Source organism: Hyalella azteca, unplaced genomic scaffold, assembly GCF_000764305.2.
Source record: "Hyalella azteca isolate HAZT.00-mixed unplaced genomic scaffold, Hazt_2.0.2 contig7930, whole genome shotgun sequence".
Lineage (NCBI taxonomy): Eukaryota > Metazoa > Arthropoda > Malacostraca > Amphipoda > Hyalellidae > Hyalella > Hyalella azteca.
Genome location: NW_025938039.1, coordinates 117,926 through 130,572, shown reverse-complemented (window position 1 = coordinate 130,572; position 12,647 = coordinate 117,926).

Below are 12,647 nucleotides of genomic sequence, written 5' to 3'. Positions count from 1 at the left end.
AGCGTGCGCAGTCGGACGCATAAGAAGGAAACCCAATTAATGAACGTCGTTCTGCCCTTGGCTTGTACGATGGAGCACGTAATTTTATTTGTAATTACTGGTGTAAATATTGTCGGTCTTTCCTTTACCATCAATTAAAATTGGTAGCCATGAAAAACATGAACTTACTGCATTTTATAAATCTTCATAGATGAAATTTGCGTAATAAACATAAATGGTATTTAAACAAGAAAATATATAGGTACTGAAATTTTTCCGCAAAGATTTTATTGTATATAAAGGTGAACTTGAGTGTTTACTTTTAACGTGAATTAGAGTAGTTTTTCTCAAGCATTGCCATATGTTTTTAAATGTTTCAATTGCGTAGCGTTACTTTCCTTCGTTGCACGTAAAATAATAAATATATTATCGCGTGATTACTGTCACACATGAAAGCAGAACAGACAACATACTTGTATTTAACGTCCTTAGCAGGAAGCTGCGTTTACACTCGTTCGGAATAAAAAAATTTAAAGTCTTTTGTGATGAGTGTCCGGTTGTGTCTAGAATATCAAGCTTCACATGATTTAGCCAAGTCTATTACCGGTTATTAATTCAAGTTAGGTTTTTAACGAGTGCAACGTTGTTGGCGTACGGCCAGGCCTATTGCCTAAGCAGCGCGCTACCTCACGACGCAACTGAAAACTATATTGAAGACTCAATGGTGCATATATATAGGCGCATAGCGACAGTAGGCTATTCCTACTACGGGGTTGGCTAGAACAGCTGAGCTCTTAACATGTAATACATTTAAAGCAGGGGTCAGCCAGCAAGGCGTTCATGACGTTAAGGCGATATATTATATTAACGATAATCTTGAGCTATTTGTAAGTTGCGAGAGCGTTCCTTTCGACAACTGCAAATCATTGACCGGCGAGAACACATTTGAAGATATACTTGGACATACTTTGAAAGATTCTTAATAATTGAACTAAAAAGAATCATTAAAGAATAATTGAACCAAAACAATCTCTAATTGAACTATTCATAATTATTTTACGACCTGAATAATATTGATTCGGCGGTCTTGACTTGCAGGTAGGATTAGTTATTATTCATATTAACTTTACTTTAAAGTCTGAATGGTGATTTTTCAAATGTCATCAGTTTTCACTGTATATTCAGCTACAAGGGCTTCAACCCCAATAACGAAGATTTATCGCGTTATGAGAAACTGCTGACCAGAAAATTCAATTTTCATTTGAGCGATTTAATTTTTATTCGTGCGTTGGAATCATCCCTTCAGTGAATTTTGGTTTTAATAAACAAAATCGAGTCATAAACTTTCAGTGCCAATTTTATTTCATTTTGATATCATTTTACCTCGTATTTCATGAACAATACATTTGAATTGAAAGGGAACACGTGCATTAAATTGTAGGCTTAAAAATTCAAATTTCAACTATGATTTAGATCTATTCCTGCAATGATTTTATGAATCATATTCATATTCTCATTTTAGCCACAAATTGTGGCATGAAAATATGTCAGAGTACATAACTAAACATGCCACGCATTCAAACCGGAAGTGAGCACAGATTCTGAAAAACTTATGATGAAGGTGCGCATTCATAATCCCGATTTACACTAATAAACCCATTCTAGACTACTCACTCACAATCCACAGTTTGGTAGTAATTCATCGATGCATGAACACTAACCTACCAATCGCATTCGACGCGCATTCGTCATTCTACCTTCACACGCACACGGCGTCATCGTCCACTAAAAGCTCACTTGATGTTGATTTTAATATTTTTAACACGCTTAATAACTGAGGAAATAATTATTCAGTTGAAAATTTTACCGGATTTCTGTTTTTTTACTGGCAAAAATGAGAGCCGTGCATAATTAACGTAAATAAGTTATTTAGATAGTTGATAATTTTTCATTATTATTACCACGTTATTCTTGACTTAATTCGTATCGTGTGTGTCTGTCATACAAAATTCAAACCTTAATTTAGAGCACTTCTAAACATCCTAGTAAGTTGAAATTTGGCATGCATGCTTATGCTGCCTAACAATTCAAGATTTGATCTTCAATGTTTACCGCCCCAGTTTACGTAATACCGCAGTCAACGTCGAGTGGGTACGGGATAAATCTTTGATATATCAAACTATCATAGGTAAGGTCAACTGTTGAAACCTTTGATAGAGAGGTAATTTTGGATAGCTAAATTGATATAGTTTCGCTATATCAATTTATTTGATTGATAACAAAAAGGCATGCTATTCATACATCACTTAGTATTAGAATTATTGGAATAACTGCAAGCGTGGTGTTGATTTTATTTCTGTTTAATTATCACTAATTGGATATCGAATTCCATGGCAAATGATTCTTTCGTTAGCTTCCTCTTCATTTGTTAAGTTAGAATAAACAAGCTTCTTTAGTGGGCACACGGGCTACTCTCATTTTCCGCAACTCCAAAAATTATCTTCCTGCAATTATATACAATGTAAAGAAGAAAAATTACTAAAACTGATCGACAAATTCATCAACCTGGCGCCTTGCAATACAAAAGTATCTTTTCACATTTGTTTTTCATTACTGAAAATTCTTTTATTGTAAAATATATTGTTGCGTTCAGCAGCTATGGTGCCAACCGTGGCTATTGGGACAAAAGTTTGTCTCAATATTAAATTCCACAACAGTTTTTCCTCCAAAGCCAAAGGTGATTTGGCATCATGGGATATTGCGGGGATAAATTCAAGGAGCAGAGACTGCACGAGTGCACGCAGCATACAGGGCTGTGGTAACTAGACAGTTTATCTCTCATAGAGCCAGGAATAGTGCCTGCTCTATAGACTCCCTGTTACCAAGCTCTGTGAAGGCAGCCCGCCCAGCAATCTCTTCAGAGTTTCAGACGAGCAGCAATGACTTGTAGCTTCTCAGTATTGTAGCTTCTTGGGCCAGATACGCTCATGCCTATAGAGATAGAGTTCCGACTGTAACTGTTGAAATATCATAGGTATGATATTTCCGCAACTTTGGAAAAAATACACATTATAATATTTTGGATACACATGTAAAATATCGATAAAACAATCCAAAATGAAGATGGAAATTTTAATTATGCAACACCGACACGCAATGATATCATTTCAACCCATGTTCCTGTGCGATTCTGGGGTCATTGTAAGGAAAATAATTCATTCAAGAGAATTTTATACGAGAATTTTGGTAATCTATTGTAAAAAATATTCTTCGAATTTAGAACATAAATCGTTGGTAGTTAAAATTTGTAATCCAACTAAGTACTGTATGAAGGTGCAGTTTGCTCATTATGCTCCCATCGTCATGAAAATTAAATAATTGAATAAATGCAGGTCTGTATAAATACCTGCTATTTACCTTCCTCTACAGTCTACAATAACATGTGAAATAGTCACCTGAAATGCCTGCAAGTCCACAATATCCTACCAGACTTTTGGTTTCAGCTTAACCTCGTTTCAGCCATCTTCAACTGAACAATCTCACGTGAATAAAATAAAAAAAAATCTGTCACCAATCCCGAGTTGTTTCGCCGAAATTCGTCGCGCCTGACCTGAATGGCCAAATCTCTATAATTCGCACATGTTTCTTGGCATGAGCTTGATTCGTTTTCAGCTGCAGTTGCGGAGCGGCCCATGCAGTTGCCAGAAAACGTTGAGACTTGACCACATGTTTGGCTGTTGTCAAGCGCGACAGACACGTTGAGGCTTTTATTGCATCAGGAACCTAGCAGGTTGATGGCCATACAACTCACGTCTAAAGTTTATTTCAAGAATGATATAAACACGTAATAATAATGCATTTGAGGGCCTGGGACTTGATAGGCGGACATGCACGGCATTTTAAGAAAAAAAAATTTGTTCAAATTGTGTGGATCGTACCATATGACACCCATCATCACGCGTAATTTGTTAGCGGTTGTAGTAACGTAGGCAGCATGCAATCAATATATAGTGGAGATAACGAATCGCGTATTTAGAGAGATGCTTCAACTTGCAATGACATCCAAAGTGGAAACAACTCCAAAGACGATAAATTGCTGATGCAAATTGATAACAAACTGGAATTTCCCCAACAACGAGATACTTAAAATGCTATTCCAGTTATTTCGCCTACCGTTTTGTGAAGGAGTAAGTAACATGAAATGAATCTTGTCGCAGTTTTGAGAACCAGTCGTGAAAATTCCACAACGGTTTTATTTGATGCCTCTGCTTTCACTCAATGTAAGACAATCCAAATACATTTACTACAGATCCAAAGAACATCATGTATTATTTGATATTCTAAAGAACACATCTATAGATGCACCTTCCGTTTTAGATTTAAACGGAATCAGATAAGGCAAACTGAATCCCGTATTCTGTTAAGAGAATATAATTAAATAGTATTACGATAGTACCATTACTCTCACCTTATTAATTATTCAAGTGAATATTTGCACTGTGCTGGAGCATATCTATTAGAGAAGATGACCGGCATGAAGAGGCTGAGAAGAGCTGCAGCAAACGTCCGCACCATCTGTGCTCCACAGCCACGATGTTAGCACGTGATCCCTCCTGTTGCTTGCGCTATGCTACCCTGAGCCATAACCGGCGATGGCGCTAATTTTGTGATACAGGGCCAATTTTATTGACGTTTATAATTTATGCGCTCTTTTAATTATCATGAATATTATATTTTAACTTAAATTTTAAGCGCTCATATTTTTTAATAGCTGTATTTGATGGTGTTGTTTTCCTTATTGAATGTATTGCATAGCACGAATTTGTGAATTGACAAGTAATTTAAACGTGTATGCGGATGAAAATATTGGTGCCGCAAAATATTAGCCATTGAAATCAAAAGTCTAATACAAACCTTTTACAGTAAGCGTCCTAATATCCGCCATGGTTGCTAAGTCCCACACAGGAAAATGAAATATTTTTTTTTTGTAGTAACGCAGCCAAAGTCATTCAATATGGTATGGACTCAAGTCATTTTAAATTTCATTACGTAATGATATCTGACCAGAAAAATGTGTTTGTAGGTATATGAAAATGACGTTCAGAAAAAAATCGTTGATAAGATTGGCTTTCATGAGTTATGGTATATTGCGAGCAGACTGGCCATTTTCAACGTTAATTTACTTCAATATCTAAAAATAATTGCATTTATCTCTGTGATAGATTTATCGATCAGAGATATCTATCTTCAATTCAGCCGTTCGAAATTTTCTTTTCGTTCGGTGATCCCTTTTGGCCAAGGTCCAGGTTTTTTTGCAGCATATGACGTCGGACTGTAAACCGTATTAGCTCACGGCCAGAAAAGAAATTCTGGCCAGTGACTTCATGTTTAATACTTCACTGAATATAACAGATGTCAAAACTTGTTGCTTTTTCATTGATTCATTTTGTGAATAATCCTCAAATCTGAAAGTCTTTACGCTTGCTCCACAAATAGGCACAAACAGTCGTTAGTCAAGATAGAAATGGCCGTATTTTACTTAATCAATTGTCGTTGTTATGTCAAACACTATATGCATGTGCTAGCGATTATATATATTGTAAAACTTGCAAGCTTACCAGATCTAAATTTTGAAAACCTAATTTGCTGGTGCTGAGTTTTATGCATTTTACAAAATACGTATATGCATTCATGCTCATAAACATCCGACGACTATCTACGTCCGTCAAATATAATCATCAGTCGACAGGACGTCTAACTTGGGACATGTAAAGTGCATAATATTGACATGCATCTCTTGCGGTGTCACAGCCTCGTAAAAAAATTCTGTCAGCAATCCAGAGTTATTTCGACGAAATTCGTTGAGCTTGACCTGAATTCTGTCAGCAATCCCGAGGTTCAGTATGATTTCAGCGTTGACAAAACACAAACGCTTGCCGAGACCAATAGCCATCTTATTTGCATGTCAGTGCCCGAGGAACATGTGAATGCTCACACGGACGTTGCTTAATAATGAGTGGAAAAAAGAGTTCATTCTTTTAATATTCCTGAATAAATTCTGTGTCAACAACTGCAACGATGTGATGACCTGAAGAACGTTTGTAAATGTTACACGGATCGTACAGTGGTGTTGGCTGATGCAATGCAACACATACTAACGTAATACAGTCAGCTTCTTTGCAACATATACAGTCGTATTATTGACAGACCATTTGCAAGTGAAAGCTAAATAAAGTTGAAGTCATCTGTATACTGTGGTAGTGTTTTAGCGCATTTTCTCATTTATGGAAAAAATGCACTATTGTGCTCGCCATGTCCGTCTGTCTGTCTGTCCGTCCGTCCGTGACCTCAAGTTTTCGTCGACGAGAAAATGCGCTCTTTGTCACTCACTGCAGTGAGTACTGAGTTATATTTTTTTATTAAATCTGCGAAGTAAACANAGTGTTTTTTTTATTCAATCTGCGAAGTAAACAAAGTGAATAATAAAAAAGCGGGTGTTCGAAATTGAGCTCAAAATTATCGTTGAAAATAGTTTCTATTGTTCGTTGTCCAATGCACTTTAGAATGATTATTGATTTTTTATTTGTAAGACAAATTTATCTGAATTTTGAAATGCTTCGAATACTAATTCATAACTATTGATAGTTTCTGTTGGTAAATCGAGATTTCGATCTTGGATAAAGAATGCTAGAACAAAGTTTAAACTCTGTTTTGTTGATTTCTAAGACGCCAAGGATATCCAGACGGTCGTGTGATGGTTGGTTGCTGATATGAACTGCTCTCGAGACACTGTGAATAATATCTTATCTATAACTTACAATAACATGATATTGGCATAACAACAACCCAATAGTAATGGCAAGATGCTGGCTCTGATAAAACAAGTTTATAGTTGCTCCGAGCAAACCTAAAAACTTGATAACGTTTTTTAGGAGTACTCATATATAGTACATGGAAACGGCAAATCTAAATTTTTATTATTGATTTTTTTTCCTAAGTTGTTATGAATATGCCTTGTGGGAGTATGCCGATGTTTACACTAGTCAAATAAGATCAACCAAATCATATAAGATCAAATAAGATCAAACAAATATCAAACAAATATACTTGGTGGTCGAAATTGCTAGTTTCAAATTTCTTCTTCTGTTCGAATGGCCCGCAGTGAAGATCGCCACCAAGCGCAGTATAGCTCAAAAACCGCAAAAAACTCGAAGTGCCCGTAAAGTTTATCAGGAATATCGGCAGGAGAATGGAAGATTCTGACTAAAAAATTCTTCAACAAACAGGAAGCCATGGAACACAGTCAGGAACTGAAGCCGGTTCATGGAGTCCAGTAAGGAGACTACATATGTACATATTCCTAAGGGGAACATGAAGCAGTGTGTGCGTTAGGATATTATGTGCAAGTCTTTACAAACGGTAACAAGATTGCCCACCACGTAACAACTCCAGGAAATTTTACTTATTTATTTTTACTCTTCTCCCTTACACGTACTATCTTTTAATTCTGCTGACCTCAACCCTATGAACTTTTTAAGGGTCGCTTCTGAACGGAAGACTCCTTGGACACCGGCAAGAGTAAGACCATTCTCATCAATCTTCCGAAGGTCTTTCTTAAAAGTCTCTGCAATGAGGTTTTGAAGAAGGCATGCAGATTTCGAGGTCGTTTCGAGGGCCTCGTTGATGCCAATAAGGAAGGAGGCATAAGCTTAGGTTCTCTCGCAGAGTACATATACTGAACCAAACACAGATTAGATTTTAGTTGATACAATTTTTTTTAATCGTGGGATTCCTTTGGGATCGGCGACTGAAAATAAATATAACTACTGTTCAAACCATGGGCCTTATATACTGTGGATCGACGAAAAATCATTAGTTAAATGAAAATAAATGTTCATTGATCTAGTATTAGGAGTATGTGAAACTGCACTGGCGTCATGGATGAAATGGTGTTTATAAAATTTTTACCCAAATTTGCATTTTGAACAGTTATTGATATTCTATGCAGAAACCACGACCACAGCCATGAAAAATTGATAATAACGTACGATCATCGAAATCGAAATTAACAAATTTATTAAAATGATAAAATTCTAGCAGTTCACGTATTTGTATGTTATGTGATTTAATTTCTGATTTTAAAACGAAAATAAATAATCCGTTTCGCACATAATCTTTCAGAATGTGTAGATTACGGTACGTTAGTTTATGTTAGCCGGTTAAGATGCCATAATGTAAAATTTAATGTTTAGTAATCTGTATTTATTTCAAAATCTCCACCCTGCATTAATAAATATTGAATGTTTATTTCTGGCAACATTCATTGCTGTGTTGCAGCTAGAAAACGTGTGAATGATTTCTGTGTTGCTCCTAGGAAATGTGTGAATGATTTATGTGTTGCTTCTAGTATATGTGTGAATGATTTATGTGTGCTTCTAGGATATGTGTGAATGATTTCTGTGTTGCTGCTAGGAAATGTGTGAATGATTTCTGTGTTGCTCCTAGGCAAAGTGTAAATAATTTCTGTATTGCTTCTAGGAAATGTGTGAATGATTTCTGTGTTGCTGCTAGGAAATGTGTGACTTTTTTGCATTGTATTTAGGAAATATGTGCATGATTTATTTGTTGCTTATAGAAAACTTGTGAATGATTTCTGTGTTGCTCCTAGAAAATGTGTGAATGATTTCTGTGTTGCTCCTAGAAAATGTGTGAATGATTTCTGTGTTGCTCCTAGGAAATTTATAAATGATTTCTGTGTTGCTCCTAGGAAATGTGTGACTTTTTTGCATTGTATTTAGGAAATATGTGCATGATTTATTTGTTGCTTTTAGGAAATTTGTGAATGATTTCCTCGTTGCCTTCTGGGAAATGTCACGCGGTGCTCACGTGTTTCTTGACTGAAGTTCGTTCGTCTCTGCTCGGCCCAGAATTTTTTTAGTGACGCGCTCATAGCCAACAGCTGATCCCGTACCCCAATGCATGCGGACGAAATAGATGTTTTAAAAGTGATGATAGATTCTGTTTTAAGTGATGATTGATTATATTGTTTTCATTGGCTTTGGGACAAAATTATCAAATTTTTGACGAATCATGTGCACCTCACTGATGTGAGTTATCAACCTGAAACTGCGCACACATATTATTGGACAAATTTCTGACTTTTGGCGATTTGTTTTCTTTCGCGTGTTTTATCCTCCAAAAATTTAATATTAAAATATGTTTTTTACTCTTCACATTCAACCGTCTTATTTTTGCAATCGAAAATATACATACAAATTTTTAATTGTATATTCGCCACTGTTTTCCCTCGTTTTCTTTTAATTAATCTCTTTTTTTATATCATGAACCACATTACATTTTATATTTTTCACGAATATATAATATTTTTCGAGGCTAAATTATCAATTTTTAACCATTGAAACATAGGAAAGCTCCCAAGCATTAGACAGTCACGTGATCACTCGACGAGCCTGCTCCTCCTCTCACAATTTTAGCCCTGCAGCCAGATAGCAGACGACCGACTGCTCTAGCTGCCGTATACCAGGTAGTACCCCCACCGAGGCACTCCCCTTATTGTTGGAACCAAGAGCCCACTACAACCCCCGGGAGAGGGAAAAAGCGGCTAAGTGTGTACTAACATTTTTCTTAACTCTAATGTAGCCCAAGTGGAATACTCCGAAGGCAGTCACCGAATCGACACTTCTCCGAACCCGCCTGCGAACTCTCCTACGGACTCAACTGCACAAAATAACTTATTGTTCCCCCGAACCACTCATAACTCCGTGAATACTGACCGGATCTGCTTGAAATTTATACTGTCTATAAGTAGTTATTATCAATGTCCCGCGATAGGAATAATTACAGAGTTTTATTTTACATCGTTTTTAATTAACAAAAATAAACATTTTTAGGGGAACCGAAACACTCATAACTCCTTAAATACTGAGCGGGTCTGCTCGGAATTTGCAATATATGTCGTCATGCTTGGGAGCTTTCAGCTTTCCTAGGTTTTAACGATTAAAAATGGGTAAACTTTTCTTGTAAATTTTTACATATTCTTGAAAAAGCTTACATGTTCATGAAAAATGTAAAGTGTATTAACACATAGGCCACTTTGGGTATGCACTATGCAGCCTGAAACCAGCAAGGAGTAATTTCACCGAAACATTGTCGGAATCCTTGCAACTGAGTACCAATTACTAAGCATGTAAGGGGAGACTTTCTTATAGTTTATAAGAAAGTTTATTGTTAAAGCAACTATGAAAATTATTCGTTATTAATGTGGTTATTTTGTGACACCACAACTCGAATGCGCTGTGGAACAAGCTGAGAATTACTCCGACAGATGCAGCCTGCTGTATTTATGGAAGCGAGAGAAATGACCACTAATTTGATAAGCTCCTATTAGCTGATATTGCATTGCCTCTCTGCACAGCCAAACCCAACCTTTGCTCCAACCACAGAGTCTCTCTACGTTCGCCGGACAATTCCGTAATGCGACGGCCAATCTGTGATATTAAAGGACCAGTCGTTTCACCATATGTGCCCGTCGTTTCCGTTATAATTCACCATTTGTGCCCCTTCAATACTGAACGGATTTGCTCGAATTTTGGAATATAAGTAATCATTAGCAATACGCTGGGGCTAGAATAATTAAAAATTTTTAAAATTATTTCGTTTGCAATGTAAACGAACAAACGCGTTTTTTTAGTAACCTAACCGCTCACGACTCACCTAATCGACACTTCGGCGGTTCGGTTGCCTGAAAATGGCGCTTTTTCGTTTTAATTGAAACGAAGTAATTTAAAAATCTGTAATTATTCCTACCGCAGCGTATTGATAATAAATACTTAAATTTCAAAATTCAAGCAAATCCGTTCAGTATTGAAGGAATTATGAGTGGTTAGCTTGCTGAAAAAAATGCGTTTATTACCCTAACTAAATGATAAATAAATAACTGCTAAATGACCTAACTGCTGATAAATATGATTTTATTGAACACAAATCCATATATTTTGAATTATTTAATATTTTTACAACATTTCAATTGTTTGTTATTATCCACTTCTTGTTGTTTTGATTGTTTGCCTGCCACAAATCTTATAATGGATATTTAAAAATTCGACCTCAAATCGATCTGAAATTTTGCACACTTGCGTGAAATTGGAGACTATGCATGAATCAATTGACAGAATAATAATTTGAGAAATTAAATACTTTATATATTAGAAAAAATGTTAAAAAAATAATTTTTTTATACATTTGAATTACAAAATAAATGCACTGTACTTCTGTACTTTAGTAACATCGGAGACACTGGCCACTTTAGAAGTGTTGTCATCAAAAAATAATTTATAACCGCATATTATTTCATTTCTACATATATGTGCCTCTCCCAATTAAGATGACCAAAAAAATTGCTTAAAATACAAGTTTGCGCTTATTACGATTCCTTTTTTTTATATGAGTCTGCCCTCAAAATTTTATCATTCTCTTATCGAGTTCATGTAGAAAACTTTTATTCTTTGACAAACTGTATTATGATCGTTTTCGCTCGTGACAAAAGTTTAAAGTAAACACTATGTCTTTTGTTATCAAGCCTTAAAAAAATAAGCAGATATGAAAAATTGCATTTATTTTCCTTAAACCTAATATATATTCAATTAATTTATATAATAATGGCGAGATTATATGATTTAGTTGTTTTTCTTGGAATGAGGCTAGTTTTTATACAAGGCTTTTCAGACAAAATGTCTGAAATATTGAAAAAATTATGAAACAGTTGCTGATACATTCAAACGTGCTTGCCAGCCAATGTTTCCCGTTAGGTCAGTAAATATCAGTTGGTGTCTCTAATCGTGAATTGTAGATAATGCAGAAATTTTATATAAAAGGCGTTTGATATGTTACTTTCAGTTCTACTTTTGCGGCTTACAAGCAATTTTCTCATTAAATTTAATCGAACATCTTCATTACAATTAAGGAATAAATTTATAATTACGTCAATAATTTCCTTATAAAGTTTATAAATGCCTTTATACATGACATTACAAATTGTTCAATATCATTTATCAGGCCGAACTAGGTAAATACGGCCAATAAATTAATAATTTAATATTAATTAAAGTAGAACTTCTCGAGCATGAATGTCTTCTTATCTGCTACAGAAAGAAAAAATCTACTAGAAAAAAGCCTCAAGTGCTGTAAAATTTCATTTAATTTTCAATACTCGTGAACTACTTGGCTGGACACCAACAAAAAATGCAAAAAAGCCATTTTCTCGATCACCTTCACTAGGCAGGATAAAATATTTCATCTGTGAAGGTAAAGCTTTCTCTCGAAACTTGTCAGTGAACTGACCACACTGACGCACTGAGTGTGAAGAAAGCATTCAATGTGTGGTTTAACATGCTCCGCTGACTCTAAAAGTTTTGACTGCGGTACCCGATTCGAGACGCGGAATTCCTAACAGATAAAATTCTGCTCCGTGCATGATTGGTTGCTTATGCTAATTGTGCCACGAATGAAAAGTTTCTTCTTTTCTAGTCGCATCATAAGTTATGGTTAGCTTAGTATGTTTTATTTGCTCATATAAACATCGCCCGCCAGAGATATAGTAACAACAATGTAGAATGCAAGATTAAATTATCAAATTGTATCGAATTATA